The sequence below is a fragment of the Sinocyclocheilus rhinocerous genome, unplaced genomic scaffold, assembly GCF_001515625.1.
Source record: "Sinocyclocheilus rhinocerous isolate Xijiao unplaced genomic scaffold, SAMN03320098_v1.1 scaffold2842, whole genome shotgun sequence".
In the NCBI taxonomy this organism is placed as follows: Eukaryota; Metazoa; Chordata; class Actinopteri; order Cypriniformes; family Cyprinidae; genus Sinocyclocheilus; species Sinocyclocheilus rhinocerous.
The window spans coordinates 70,729-86,296 of NW_015629549.1; positions in this window are offsets into that span (position 1 = coordinate 70,729).

A 15,568-nucleotide genomic window follows, 5' to 3' on the forward strand; every position below is an offset into this window, starting at 1 on the left:
ACACACACACACACACACACACACACACACACAGTGGGTATAGAAAAGATGATTCTGTTTTATTTTTTTTTCTTTCTGACATGTTGGTGTTACATCTTCCACTTTACTGTGGCACTTTAAGGGACATTACTGGACCCTTACTTGATCCCCTGCAGTTTGCTTACCGAGCAAACAGGTCCGTGGATGATGCAGTCAACATGGGTCTGCACTTCATCCTGCAACATCTGGACAAAACAGGGACTTATGTGAGGATCCTGTTTGTGGACTTTAGCTCCGCTTTCAACACCATCATCCCAACACTCCTCCAGACCAAACTAACCCAGCTCTCTGTCCCTAGCTCTATCTGTCAATGGATCACCAGCTTTCTGACAGATAGGCAACAGCTAGTGAGAATTGGTAAATTCACATCCAACAACCGCACCACCAGCACTGGCACCCCTCAGGGTTGCGTCCTCTCCCCACTGCTCTTCTCCCTGTACACCAACGACTTCACCTCTAAAGACCCCTCTGTCAAGCTCCTGAAGTTTGCAGACGACACTACAGTCATCGGTCTCATCCAGGACGGAGACGAGTCTGCTTATAGACAGGAGGTTAAAGAGCTGGCTGTCTGGTGCAGTCTTAACAACTTGGAGCTGAACACCCTCAAAACTGTGGAGATGATCGTGGACTTCAGGAGGAACCCCCCTGCACTCCCCCCACTCACCATCATGGACAGCACTGTTGCTGCAGTGGAGTCATTCAGATTCCTGTGAACCACCATCTCTCAGGACCTGAAGTGGGACAATCACATTGACTCCATTGTTAAAAAGGCCCAACAAAGGTTGTACTTCCTTCGCCAGCTGAGAAAGTTTAACCTGCCACAGGAGCTGCTGAAGCAGTTCTACTCAGACGTCATTGAGTCTGTCCTGTGCACTTCAATAACTGTCTGATTTGGTTCAGCTACAAAATCAGACATCAGAAGACTACAGAGAACGGTTCGGACTGCTGAAAGGATCATTGGTGCTACCCTGCCTGCCCTTCAAGAACTGTATACATCCAGAGTGAGGAAAAGGGCTCATAAAATCACTCTGGATCCCTCACATCCAAGTTATCCCCTTTTTGAACTTTTGCCATCTGGCCGGCGCTTCAGAGCCCCAAATACCAGGACAGCCAGGCACAAAAACAGTTTCTTCCCCCAGGCAATCTACCTCATGAACAGTTAAAGGTTCCCCACTTTATGCAATAAAAATGTGCAATAACCTTATATTTATTTGTTACCACCTCCATCCTAGTACATTCCTGCATCTCATTCTATTCTATTCCATTCTATCATCTATAGCACAACTGTACATACAATTTATTTATTTTTCGATTTATTTTTCAATAGTTGTCTATTTATATTTACATATGTGTATTTTGTGTCTGTGTGTTGTTGTTGTCTCTGTGTACTGGAAGCTTATGTCACTAAAACAAATTCCTTGTATGCGCAAGCATACTTGGCAATAGAGCTCATTCTGATTCTGATTCTGATTATTTTCATATGAGTCTGGGGGTGACGTCTTGTACAAAAACTCGCTCAAGTTTATTCAAAGCCCCGAACAATTATGTTTTATTGTACTTGATTAGACCTTTCAAAGGACATATGACACATGAATATCTGAGCTCTATGATGTTTTTTGACATATTAGAGTACATGGCACAAAAAAAACATATTTTGTAAATTATGAAAACAATTTTTGTAATTTATCAGAAAATAACTCGGGACTACTTTGGCTACATGCATTGTAAAACTCAGATTTTAAGCTTTCAAATGATATCCATTTTTTGTTGATCAAGGCAGTTGTTTGAAAAATATGATTAGTAATATTGTTGCGGAGGGGGGGCGTCCCGCCCGCGGTACACTCCAGTTTAGAGGGACTGCTCAGCGCTCGTTAAGAGTTGATCAAAATAATTACATTCATCAATGCTGAGATTCTAAGCTTTAAAATGATTTTTTGATTTTGTGTTATTCCATTCAGGGGTTGCTTATTAATTTGATTATTATTTTTTCATGTGGGAGGTGTTCTTTCACTTTCACTTTTATCTGCCTCTGTCCCAACTTTTTTTTGTTTTTGTTTTTTGGAGTGTGTTGCAGCCATCAAAATCAAAATGTGTTTATATTTACAAAATATATTTAAATTGGTCTGTGAAAACTTTGGAAATCTTTTCTTTGTACTTTTGTTAATTAAATAAAAGTTAAAGCGAATTAAAAGAGCGCTTACAGAGGTAAAACCAACATCTCCAAGCAAAGATTATATATTTTTTATTAAATGATTAAACATTTATCTGAAACGTCACGTGATGTTCTTGTTGTGATTTGTATTCATGTTGGAATATTTAATAACTATTTTAAAACATTGTGTCTATTTTATATTTATTAAGTCATCAAAACAGTTGGATCATAATATGAAAGTGTACTTTGATTTTTATTCTTAGTATTTGTTTCATTGATCTAGTTTTCTCACAATCCAAACTTATAATTCAGTGAGTTATGATGGCTTTAAGACCACTTCCCACAATATTCAATAAAGCAGTGTCAATTTTTCATTCTTAGTTTTATTCCATGAGCAAGCAGAATACGAACAATGCCTTCAAGTGATGACATTTGAAAACAGCAAAATACTGAGTCAACATAAATTAAAATGGGAAAAAAGATACCAGAAAATAAAATGATAAACAACTAAACTGACAGTGGTTGTTCAAAAAATGCATACATATATGATATGTATTATAAATATTACTAATGTTGATAGTTTTTGTAAAATTCAGTGAAATGAGCCATTGTGCTTATCATAAGAAAGCCACAAATCATATCTTTGAGGCACATGAAAAAGTCTTGCATAATAGGAAAAGTCTCAGAATAACTTTTATGTTCCACAGAAGAAAGAAAATCATACCGGTTTGGAAAGACATGTAGATGAGGAAATGATTATTCAGTGATTACTTGGTTATGAAGTTCTTGATTTTGGTGAACTATCCATTTAAGTAAAATACAAATACATCCCTTTAAGTAAAATAAAATACAAGACTATACGCATCTAAATATACTTAAGATATTACTTATTATTTCTTATTATATTACTGGATTATATAAATAAACGTGTTTGTCTTACATTTTTATTACTGTTTAATACTTGGTAAAATTACAGCTCTGCTGATGATGTATTATTTAGATGATGAGTGTAATGCAGTATGGCAAGCCAGAGTATTCACATACGCTCATTACCACGGGAAGTAGGGGTGTTGAGGGTGCTGCGTGTAGCCCAAGAAAAAATGGGGGGGCTGGGGGTGCGGTGTTAAAAAATAATTACATGAAAATTGTGTAACAAAAAATTAATAAAACTCATTTGTATATTCATTAAAATCCATAGAAAAAAAGTAGCCTAAGCCTACAATGACAATAAGCAACAGTAAAACATGAATTACGTTGAATCAAATTGATTGTGAAAGTCGTTTCAACTTAAACTGACTTAGGAAGTCGTTTGTTGCCATGACTTTTTGATCATATTATTACCTGTAACATGTCTGTGCCGTACCCAAATCAAGAATTAACAACCATTTCTACAGCCATTGCAAAGATACAGCAAAGAAAGATCGAGAGCGTCTATTTACCTCAGCAGCAACCAATCTTGCTTTATCGCATCTGCAGCCGGTTTTATTATAACGACCAAGCGGCCAGCGGCAGACAGTGAATTGATCATAGCCTATGTTTGATCAATTTACCCTTCTCAAATCATCACGACTTGCCTAAAATAAAATCTATAGATATAAAACAGTTCAAGCATATCACAATGTTAGTTTAAATGTTTAACCTATATAAATGTGCGCTGTTAGACGCATATCCAATCGTTTGTGTGGAGAGCTGAAGCTCTCAGGACATGGAGCTGCCAGCCCAATCACTTGCATTATTTTCTAACAGTGGAAACAACTTAAAATATGCCGTCATTTTTGCTCATAAAGGTAAGAGTAATACATCATTCTAAACTGTAAAGGGTCTAGTTTTATTTGTGTGCACTCACAATATCAACAAAACGTTGTGCTTTTATAAAATAAAGAAAACAAACACTTTCTGCCGTCTCGGTCTTGAACAGGAGCGCTTCACAATGATTAACCTAAACTCCGCGAATTGCCTCACAGACATGATAAAAAAATATATAAAAAGCTTTAAATTACTACTTTAAAATGAAATAATTCAAATCGAAAATAGAAACGCTTTCATTATGTAATCCGTAAAGATGCATTTCTCTCTAAAGGCACATCCAATGAGGAGATGGCGAGTAATTTTTTTCATCACCATAATTGATGGATGGCTAAAATCAGTGTTCAAATTGTGTCAAAGCTCTTGGGGGGTCCCCCTAACCCCATGATTGATGATCACACTGATGATCAGTGAATCAGGTGTACCAAACAATCACTAAGCAAAGAAGAATTAAATATCTAGCCAAGGGGTGTGCGATGTTTACAAAAAAAATTATATCTCTATATTTTCTGGGATTTTATCGATAACGATCGATAATCAGACAATATTTTGCTGAGTGTGTTGCACTGCAGGACTGCCATGGACAGCTGACGCTGTGTGGTGGTCAGTTCACAGCAGTAACATAAATTAATCTTTTCCAACAAGTTTAATATGATTTTTACCCTTTATGGGCATTTTTACCTTTGTTAAACCATTTTTTCTAGAAGTGTGTCAAATTGTTACATTTAATCAGTAAAGTTAATTACAATAATAAGACATTTGGGGCTGTTACCAAACAAATAAAATCATCAACAAAATTAATGCAATGCAGAGGAAACACAGAAGCTGCATCTGAAGAGGCATTTAGATGCATATACACACGGTTTGATGCAAGGCATGAATGCTTTAACCTGCAATTACAAATGCATAAATAATGTTTTGGTATTTTCATCTTAAAACGTTAAATACTGATATTTAAAATGATTTAACGAATATATGTAAAAAAAAAGTTATTTTAAAATGTGAAATTAAAACCACCAGTAGGTGGCAGCAAGTCAGTTAATAAGTGAGTCATTGCGATTGAACAGAATAATTTAAACGGTTGATTCATTCAGGAACGCAACACAGTCATGTTTTTCAGAGACGCAAAACAATGCTGTGGCTTTGTTTGGAACCATTTTTGTTGGCGAAATAGAGCAAAAAATAGGCAATATGGTGTCTAAAACGTAAGTCTCTTAATATTAATTCATTAATTAATTCATTCGCTTTCGTTTGACACTGTTCTATACAGTCGACAGTCCTAAAGATATCACTACCACAATCAGTTTTAACAGTATGCAACCACTTTATATCGACATGAAAACATATTTCAAAACCGCCTACGTGTATTGTAGCAGTAAATTTAAACCGGAGAAAGCTTTGAACCGCTATCACAGTGCTTGATGGGTAAGGGACCGAATGACAATTCCACCAACTGGGTTAAAATGTCCGATGTGTGGGGGCGCTAGTGTGTATCACATGGAGTAGAAGTGTTTTTTTCTGAGCTCTTCATTTCCCTTGATAATACCTTATTTTCACCAATAATTTTATTGTTAAAGTTTGCTCATTACCATCGCAAACGGCATGACTAAACCCAAATCAAAGAAAGGAGACAAATCAGCAGAGGATGCAGGTGAACAAGGCGTCTGTCAGTCAGACGACGCACAGGCCACTGCTAACTCCACAGATACTGTTAATCTCGTTGACATTATGGAGGCTATCAAATCAACGAACGGCTCCATGAATGAAAAATTAGATTCTTTGGAATCTACGCTGTCTCAGACGTTGGCTACGCTGTTGGAAGTTACTTCACAAGTTACGGAACTCGAAAAGGCTAGTGCAGATTACGAAGGCCGCATTTCTGAACTTGAGGCTCATTGTCGTGACTGGTTCGAAACACTCTCTGACATCTAAGTTAGATGATCTTGAAGGGCGTTCGGGGCGGCAAAATATTAAGATCATCGGCCTGCCCGAAAAAGTGGAGGAGGGCCGCCCGACTCAGTTTGTTGCTGACTTCCTTGTGCAAATCCTTGGTGCTAGTAACTTTTCAAAACCTCTGAAGATTCACCGAGCCCATTGTATGGGCCCGGTTGGTAACGCACGATCCCGCCCTCACTATCCTGATAAAGAGAAGATTCTACGTTTCGCGCGGCAGTCTTCGCCCCTGATGTACAACGGAGCACGCATTCTCATCTTCCCCGACTTCACCTCCGAGGTTCTGAAGCAGCGCCAAGCTTTCAACGATGTGAGGAAAAGGCTCAAGGAGGCAAATGTTCGTCATGGGTTGCTCTTTCCTGCCCGCCTTCTCGTGATTCACAACTCATCTAAACATGTTTTTGACTCCGCTGAGAAGGCCCAAGCTTTTGTTGCCTCTATCACAGTTGAAGACAATTCTGCGTAGCCTGCATGACTATGGTGTGTTAGCAGGTAAAAGGTTGGGCAAGACTTAATGACTTTTAAGTGTTTTGTTCTTTACTACCTGCGGGACCTATGTGAGTATTTTTCCACAGTTGATGCTGATCAGTTTGATCTGCATGCTTATTATTTTCCATCTTTATCTAGTTATGAGCATAAAGGTGTGACACAGAGCATTCATTGTATTTTTTTTTTTGACGACCGACTTGTCTTTTTTTTCCGTTATAATTTAAATGTGTAAAGGGATTTGAGGTGCAGTTCAACCTTATTCTCTCCCCTTTTCTTTTTTTTTTGTTGTAAAACTGCTGCTCTTTATGTCACTTTTCGGCTCCACTGTATATATGGGGTATTTATACCGCTTGGTTTGGGGAAGCGGCTGGGATGGGGTGGGGGGACGTAGTCTGTGTTCATTGTCGTTTATCTCTGTTTACCCTTCTTTTTATCTGTGCGATTCCGTTACTGCAGTTAAACTTGTGTATCTTGTAAAATGGCACATAATATAACTTCATCACAAGAAGGCGGTATTACTTTAGCAAGCTGGAATGTGCACGGCTTGAATAGTCAGGCGAAGCGAGCTAATGTGTTTTCATATTTGCGATCCATTACTGCTGACATAATTTTTCTACAAGAGACCCACATTAAACATGGTGAACAGAATCGTTTGAAATGTAATTGGATTTCCCAGGTTTTTCAATCCACTTTTTCATGTAGGGCCAGAGGTGTTGCAATATTGTTTCATAATTCAGTTCTGTTTAAACATATATCCATGTTAACAGACCCTAACGGTCGTTATGTTCTTGTCTCTGGTTTAATTGCCTCCAAACATTTTACTTTTTTAAATCTCTATGCCCCTAATTACCACGATCCGGCTTTTTTTCGTAAGGTTTTTAATTTTTTACCGTCTCTTACCGATACTCACTTTATAGTTGGTGGCAACTTTAATTGCATATTGGGTCCGGTTTTGGATAAATTTCCTGTTCGCTCAGATCCTTACCTTAACTGTGCATCAGTCATTAAACATCGTACCGAGTCATTGAATATTGTTGATATCTGGAGGCTACACCATCCTGCTTATAAGGAGTACTCTTTCTTTTCGCATGTCCATCAATCATATTCAACAATAGATTATTTCTTTATAGACTCTAAATTATTACCTAACTTTTCTGCATCTAAATACCACAACATACTGATCTCTGATCATTCCGCTGTTACGGTATCTTTTGACTTTGGTTGAGCAAAGCCAAGTTATGATTGGAGATTTAATACTTACCCCCTTTCAGATGTGAAATTTTGCCAGCATATTTCAGATTCTTTGACAGAGTTTATTGAGATCAATGATAAAGGTGATGTTTCTGACTCTGTGTTATGGGAAACTTTTAAAGTAGTAATGAGGGGACATATCATTTCCTATGAGTCAGCAGCAAAGAAACTTAGACAAAAACGCTTAGTGGAGATAGATGCCCGTCTTACCCAACTGGGAAAATTATATAGGGATACCGCAGACTTGTGTGTCTTAAATTATATTATGTCATTTAAATATGAATACAATACGATTACTTTGGATCAGGTGAATAAGACGTTGCTAAAAATTAAATAAAGACATTTCGAGATTGGGGATAAACCAGATAAACTATTAGCTCAGCAGTTAAGGGGTCCGTATGCTAGCAGATCAATTCATCATATTGCTGATAAGGATGGTAAAATTTTGACTAATCCAAAGGACATTAACAATCGCTTTATGGAATTCTATGCAGATTTGTACAAATCCAAGACATCTGTATCTTCGGAAGCTATTGTAGTATTTCTTCATTCGCTTTCCCTTCCAAAATTAAGTGAGGCTGACCAGAAATGTTGAATGCTAACATTACTATTCAAGAGATTACTATTCAAGAGATACTGGATGCGTTTAATGCCTTCCCCAACGGGAAGGCTCCTGGCCCTGATGGCTTTTGTATCGAATTTTATAAGCAATATGCTGGTAAAATTGCACCCCTTATGTTGTGGATGTTCAATCATTCCTTTTGTAAGCAGAAATTTCCTCCTTCTCTCTACTTTGCCAATATTTCTTTACTTCTTAAGAAAGGCAAGGATGAGACTAATGTGTCCTCTTTTCATCCAATTGCTCTTCTTAATACTGATTTAAAAGTGTTCCCCAAAATTTTGGCAACTAGATTAAACCAATGCATTTTAACTATTATTCACCCCGACCAGGTCGGCTTTGTCCCTAATAGATTCTCCTTTTTCAATGTCAGACGTTTTCTAAATATAATCTATTCCAAACAAAAATCTCACTCTAAATTGGTAATTATTGCATTCGATGCAGAAAAAGCTTTTGATCAAGTGGAATGTATCGAATTTTATAAGCAATATGCTGGTAAAATTGCACCCCTTATGTTGTGGATGTTCAATCATTCCTTTTGTAAGCAGAAATTTCCTCCTTCTCTCTACTTTGCCAATATTTCTTTACTTCTTAAGAAAGGCAAGGATGAGACTAATGTGTCCTCTTTTCATCCAATTGCTCTTCTTAATACTGATTTAAAAGTGTTCCCCAAAATTTTGGCAACTAGATTAAACCAATGCATTTTAACTATTATTCACCCCGACCAGGTCGGCTTTGTCCCTAATAGATTCTCCTTTTTCAATGTCAGACGTTTTCTAAATATAATCTATTCCAAACAAAAATCTCACTCTAAATTGGTAATTATTGCATTCGATGCAGAAAAAGCTTTTGATCAAGTGGAATGGAATTACAGGTGCATCTCAATAAATTAGAATGTCGTGGAAAAGTTCATTTATTTCAGTAATTCAACTCAAATTGTGAAACTTGTGTATTAAATAAATTCAGTGCACACAGACTGAAGTAGTTTAAGTCTTTGGTTATTTTAATTGTGATGATTTTGGCTCACATTTAACAAAAACCCACCAACTCACTATCTCAACAAATTAGAATACTCCATAAGACCAATAAAAAAAAATTTTTTAGTGAATTGTTGGCCTTCTGGAAAGTATGTTAATTTACTGTACATGTACTCAATACTTGGTAGGGGCTCCTTTCGCTTTAATTACTGCCTCAATTCGGCGCGGCATGGAGGTGATCAGTTTGTGGCACTACTGAGGTGGTATGGAAGCCCAGGTTTCTTTGACAGTGGCCTTCAGCTCATCTACATTTTTTGGTCTCTTGTTTCTCATTTTCCTCTTGACAATACCCCATAGACTCTTCAGTCTGTGTGCATTGAATTTATTTAATAAACGAGTTTCACAATTTGAGTTGAATTACTGAAATAAATGAACTTTTCCACGACATTCTAATTTATTGAGATGCACCTGTATATCTTAACTACTATTAAAGAATTTAATTTAGGAGATAGGTTCTCCTCTTGGGTCAGTATGTTGTATCATCATCCATGCGCATCTGTTTTAACTAATCTTGATAGATCGCCACAATTTGAGTTGCATAGGGGCACACGACAGGGGTGTCCACTTTTACCCCTGTCATGTGCCATTGCCATAGAACCTCTGGCAATTGCTATTAGACACCATCCGCAGATTCTGCCCTTAAGCATAGGTCAGGTAGATCATATCATATCTCTTTATGCCAATGACGTTCTTTTAAACCTTTTGGATCCAGAGCACTCTGTTCCACCCTTGTTGGATTTATTAAGCTCATTTAGTAACTTTTCAGGTTATTCTGTTAATTGGCAAAAATGCCAATTCATGCCCATTGGCAACAATATAGATCCAGTCTTCATGCAGAGTATGTCATTTAAATTGGCTCCGGATATGATAAAATACCTTGGCGTGGTTGTCCTTAAGAATCCAAAGGATTTAGTTAAATTAAATTTTCTCACGCTACTAGACAACTTGAAGCAGGACATAGAAAGATGGAGATCACTCCCCATATCAATGATTGGCCGCATCAATGCAGTTAAAATGGTGAGCTTTCCGAGATTCTTATATCTTTTTCAAAATTGACCTGTTTTCCTACCCAAATTATTCTTTAAAACTCTTGACTCCATTATTATGCCTTTCATATGGGATTTTAAAAGTGCTCGTATATTGAAGACTCATTTGCATAAACCTAAGCAATTGGGGGGTCTGGGTTTGCCTAACTTTCGTCAGAATTTTTACTGACGAATTGCAGAGTTTTAATGTATTGGCGGGATTCTTTTCCAGGTATTTTTCAAGCAGACACTCCCTCCTGGTCAGTGATAGAACAAAGTGCCTTTCATTCTTCTCTTTCTGCTTTGCTTTTTTTAACTCCCCTGCCTAATAAAGAGGTTCCCATAAATAATTTAATCCTTAATAACTCTATCAAAATATGGTACCAAATTAGAAAGGTGATTAAGTTACCAAATACTTCCCCACTTACTCCTATCTGTTATAATCATGCATTTAAACCCTCTCTTACAGATAAAGTTTTTTAAGGAATGGCAAGACAAAGGAATTTTCATTGTTAAAGATCTATACATTAATAAATCTTTTGCCTCTTTTTCTCAGCTCAGTGAGAGATTCAACCTTCCATCTCATTTTTTCCGATACCTTCAGGTCCGGAACTATGTTTGTTTAAATATCTCAGTTCTTTACCAAGGTCTATAACTGTGTTTTACTCCCCGACCCAATGATAGCAATTTTTGGTTGGTCAGATTTGCTTGAGTCCTCAGCGGAAGGTACGGTTACCTTTCCAATATGGTATGATTGTAGCTAAGAAAGTTATTCTGCTTTTGTGGAAGAAAAATGTTAGGCCTCTCTTTTCTGACTGGTTAACTGGACTTACTTCTACTTTACATCTGGAGAGAATCAGACACACCATTTCTGGGAACTGTGACAATTTTGACAAAATGTGGGAACCAGTTTTTACTTTTCTGATGAGCTACAAGGACTAATGATGTATTCATTTAGATTGGTAGCAATCTTTTTTTTTTTTACTATTGTGATTACTTTTTGTAGGATATGTTGGTCTTGTATACCGTCATTCTCTTTCATATTTTTGTGCTTCATTTTACTCATTGCACAGATTGTTGTTATATGAAGGGTCTGTTTGTCTGTTGTTGTTTGTTCTTCATGTCTGCAAAACTATAATAAAAATAATAATTAAAAACGTCCGATGTGTTTTAAATAAAATGACTTTTAACATTTAAATATAACACATTGGCAGACTGTAAAGCTTGTATTACTATTGTTTTTACTATAGCCCTGCAGTGCAAACATTAATTTGAATGAATTATTGAAATTCGTTTGTATTGTGAGGTAAATTTGCAAATGGTCCCTATAGCAGCCTAGACGATAATGCAGCGAATATCAAATATAAACTGACTTTATTAACAAACTTTATGATAAATGCCTACAAATGACAGTCCTGTGGTACATTATGTTATTTTGTTGAAATGTAGTTTTTAAAATAAAAAAGTATTACATCAAATTATGTAATTGGTCAGCGAAGAAAGACATGCCGAGGCTGCATTTTGCGCCAGCCCCTGATAACCGAGAGGAGAATTTCTTTTGCAGAAATCAGCTAAATCTAACAAATCATCCACAATCCCTCTCCAAACACGTTCAGATTCCCCTGACATTTTGTGTCGCTTGAATCCGTCTTCATACTCCCGCTGTAATGATGTAAAGCTCTTCTCACTGTCCAATGTGTTGTTACATTCACAAGTGAGAGAGGGGTTGGCTCTTCAAATCGAGGCGAAAGTTGATTGGTTGCTCCCACGTGTGTACTGTCCAATGGCATTTTTTTTAACTCGATTGACAAAAGGACAAAGAAAAGCAATTGGCAAATAGAGAGAGAAAAGCGATTGCTAAATGCATTTTTAAAAAGCGATTTAAAATGTGTATTAAAAAATATTTATTAATGTACTTTTTATTGTTTTATTAATCCACGTTTTAAAACATTAATTAAATAAACAGTTTTAAATGTGTCTGTTTATTTATACATTAAAAATATATATATATATATTAAATTTATTGTTTTATTAAACTACATTTAAAAACACGAATTAAATAAACATCTTTAAATGTGTCTATTAATTTGTCCATTTAAAAAGTGATTTATTTATATACATTTTTATGTTTGAATTATTAAATCAATAAATTGATTCTTCATTTTATTTTTAAGTGGCACTCTCGGTCCTCCATAGCTGGATGACTTAAGTGATCAATTGTAAAACATGTGAAACGCAAGTAATGGAAGAATTGCGTTGAGATTATGGTGTTAATACTAAATCCAACCAGGAGAGGTCGCTAGTTTCCAGACAATCCCCGTAGTAGTAGTAGAAGTAAACGCTAATGTGAAAGTGTACTAAAATAAAGAAAAAAAATACAAAATAAAGAAAAAATGACAGTGAAAATCGTGTTTTTCAGTAAAGATGGTGAACGGATTATCTTTTTACAAAGTTCAAGGATACCTATATATGTTTGTTTTTTTTGGAAACGAAAGGAAAGATTTTAATGTAAATTGTAATATTTTAATTAAGATCTTAATGAAAATACTCATGAAAGATACACCAGTCACGCCAGAGTTGCTCTTGTATTAGTTTTACTAGTATAAAACTGTAGTTAATTTTCGTAAGGGGTCGTCAACAAAACCTTTTTGCCAAATGCATACATGTTCTTTAATATATTTTTATATATGGTAATATGTGGGATTATTGTAATACCATTTCTAATAACTATTTTTTGAATAAGCCCTTTTTAACTGTTCTCTGAGGTTGTGTTGGGAATGTTCTGTTGGCTAGTAATCTAAAAAAAAATCTAGCGACGGCCCTGACCTTGCGCCTTGGTATGAAGGAGAAGAAATGCTGGCTCTTGTCACTCTTGAAGTTGCCCATAACGTCTTTCAGAAGAGAAATATGGAAAAGTTGAAGGTGTACGAAACTCTCAGACAACAACTGGATAAAGGTATGTAATGGGCTTTCTGCTACTTCTGCTAGTTTTATTCACTTCTGCTTTGCCTGATTTGTAGATGAGATTACTCAAAAGGGCTTTGATGCCAGAATAAAGGATTTATTGCTTGAACGTGGTGCAGAAGGAACATCAGATATCCTGTTTTTTATCTTTAAAGATTGGCAAGACTTATATTAATTTAATTAATTTTCTTTTATATACTTTGTTTTTCTCTTTAATATTCTAGAGACCAGCAAAACAAAAAATCCGAAGGCATTCATAGGTAAGACGACAAAAACATACAGTGTCCTACAAGAAATGTTGTCACCCTTTGTAAATATGTGCAAAGTGGGCCTAGTCTTCAACTTTTAAAGAGGTAATGGCATGCCTTTTCATCATTCTGAATTTAACATCTAAAACCTGTGGGATGACCTGATGAGGAGAGCCCATTAGCATAGACCTCTGAATCTGAAGAATGGAGGAATAGTCTCAGATACCTTGTCATGCATTCATCATTATGCATAGCAGAAGATTCATAGCTGTTACTCTGGGAAAAAAGGGGGTTTGAAATATTATAGACACAAATATATTTGGTTAACAAATAATTGTTAGAAAACTTTAATATTTTTTCACTTTTTAAAACATTATTAATAGATACATCTTTAGAGATTATTTTGAATAAAATACCAAGACAATAAACACACATTTTTCTATACCCTGGTAAAAAAAAAAAAAAAAAAGTCAGTTGAAAGTCAGTTCAACTGTCATTATAAAAGAGTTGTTTTGTTTGCTTCGTTGCCAGTTCTTTCATTTCAAAATGATTGTTTAACGGAAATCTTATGTCTGTATTACAGATGCAGCACAATTTTTTACCAAGGCAAAACCATGAATGAAACCACAAGTGAAGAAATGCCAGTTTCCCCTCCGTCAAAAAGGAAAACCCCTCTTAAAGGTTGGTTGTGGCAATTATTAAGTCGGCTTGAAAAAGCCAACTGACTGAACTACTGCTTAGACTTTTTATTATTATTAGTTAGCTTTCTCAAGCCAAAATTACTGAAATGCTAATTAAAATGATTATTATTATTTTGCTGATCCAAATTCAGACTCACCAGTTGCAGTGAGATCCACTAATGCTGATAAATCCTTAAAGGGTTAGTTCACCCCAAATTAAAATTTGATATGAATTACAGATTACAGTAACCATGGATGTCCAGCTCCAAAAAAGAGCACTCTCAAAAGCCATGTGATATGTTTTAATGTGGAAGAGAAACTAGATCAAGAAGAATCTTGGTCAATTGTTATTTTCCATTTTGAATATTCAAAAAGGTCCTTATTTCATTACAACACAAAGATAATCAACAACATGCTTTTTGACTATGAAGAAAGCTTCAATAAATGTCAAGATTTTAAGAATAATAAAAATGAGTGCATTTATCAATATTATGATAGTGATGATATCACTATTCAAAAACTATTATATTACATTACATTGTCATTCCTTAATGATGCATTTAATTTAGTTACAATGTTTATTCTTAAGGTTTGTAAACCCCCAAATTTGTAAACAGTACAGTAGTGTTAAATTGTCATGCATTTCAGTTATATGCATAAATCATGCATTTCATTAGGTTAGTTTTGCCACTGTCAAGACATCAGGTTAAGTAATGTACACAACAACATAACATTTTGAAAAGGATTGTGGTCCGTGAGATAAAAAATGAGCTCATGATTTACTTAACTTAATCAGTCCACTGTTGTATTCTAACTGTTACTCCTGGTCAAAAACTTCCATAATTTTATAGTTTATATGTGGGACTTATTTACCACTAATGCCGAGTTCACACTGCACGATTTTAGCCCGATTTTTCACTCGCCGACAGGTTTTGCGAAATCGCCGACAAATGCCCGAAATCGGAGGCAAATCGGTGCTCGTTCATGCGAGTGACAATCACGCAGTGTGAATTATCAAAGACGCGATCTGAGGGAATCGCCGACAGGTCGCAGACGCCCGTGAAATATTTGGCATGCTAAATATCTAGAGCTGTCGGCGATTCACAATCTCGCTGTGTGCAATGGTTTCTGACTGAAAACTACATCGGCGATGACCTACAGCCAATGAGAGACCAAGATACAGGGCAGAGGGAAGTTCGGGGAGGAGTTTTAGACCAGAATATCAGTATTTTAATAGATATATATATACTTTTTTTTAAATAATTGCAGTCTTGCTTGCGAGAACTCCGGTCTGACGCACGCCTG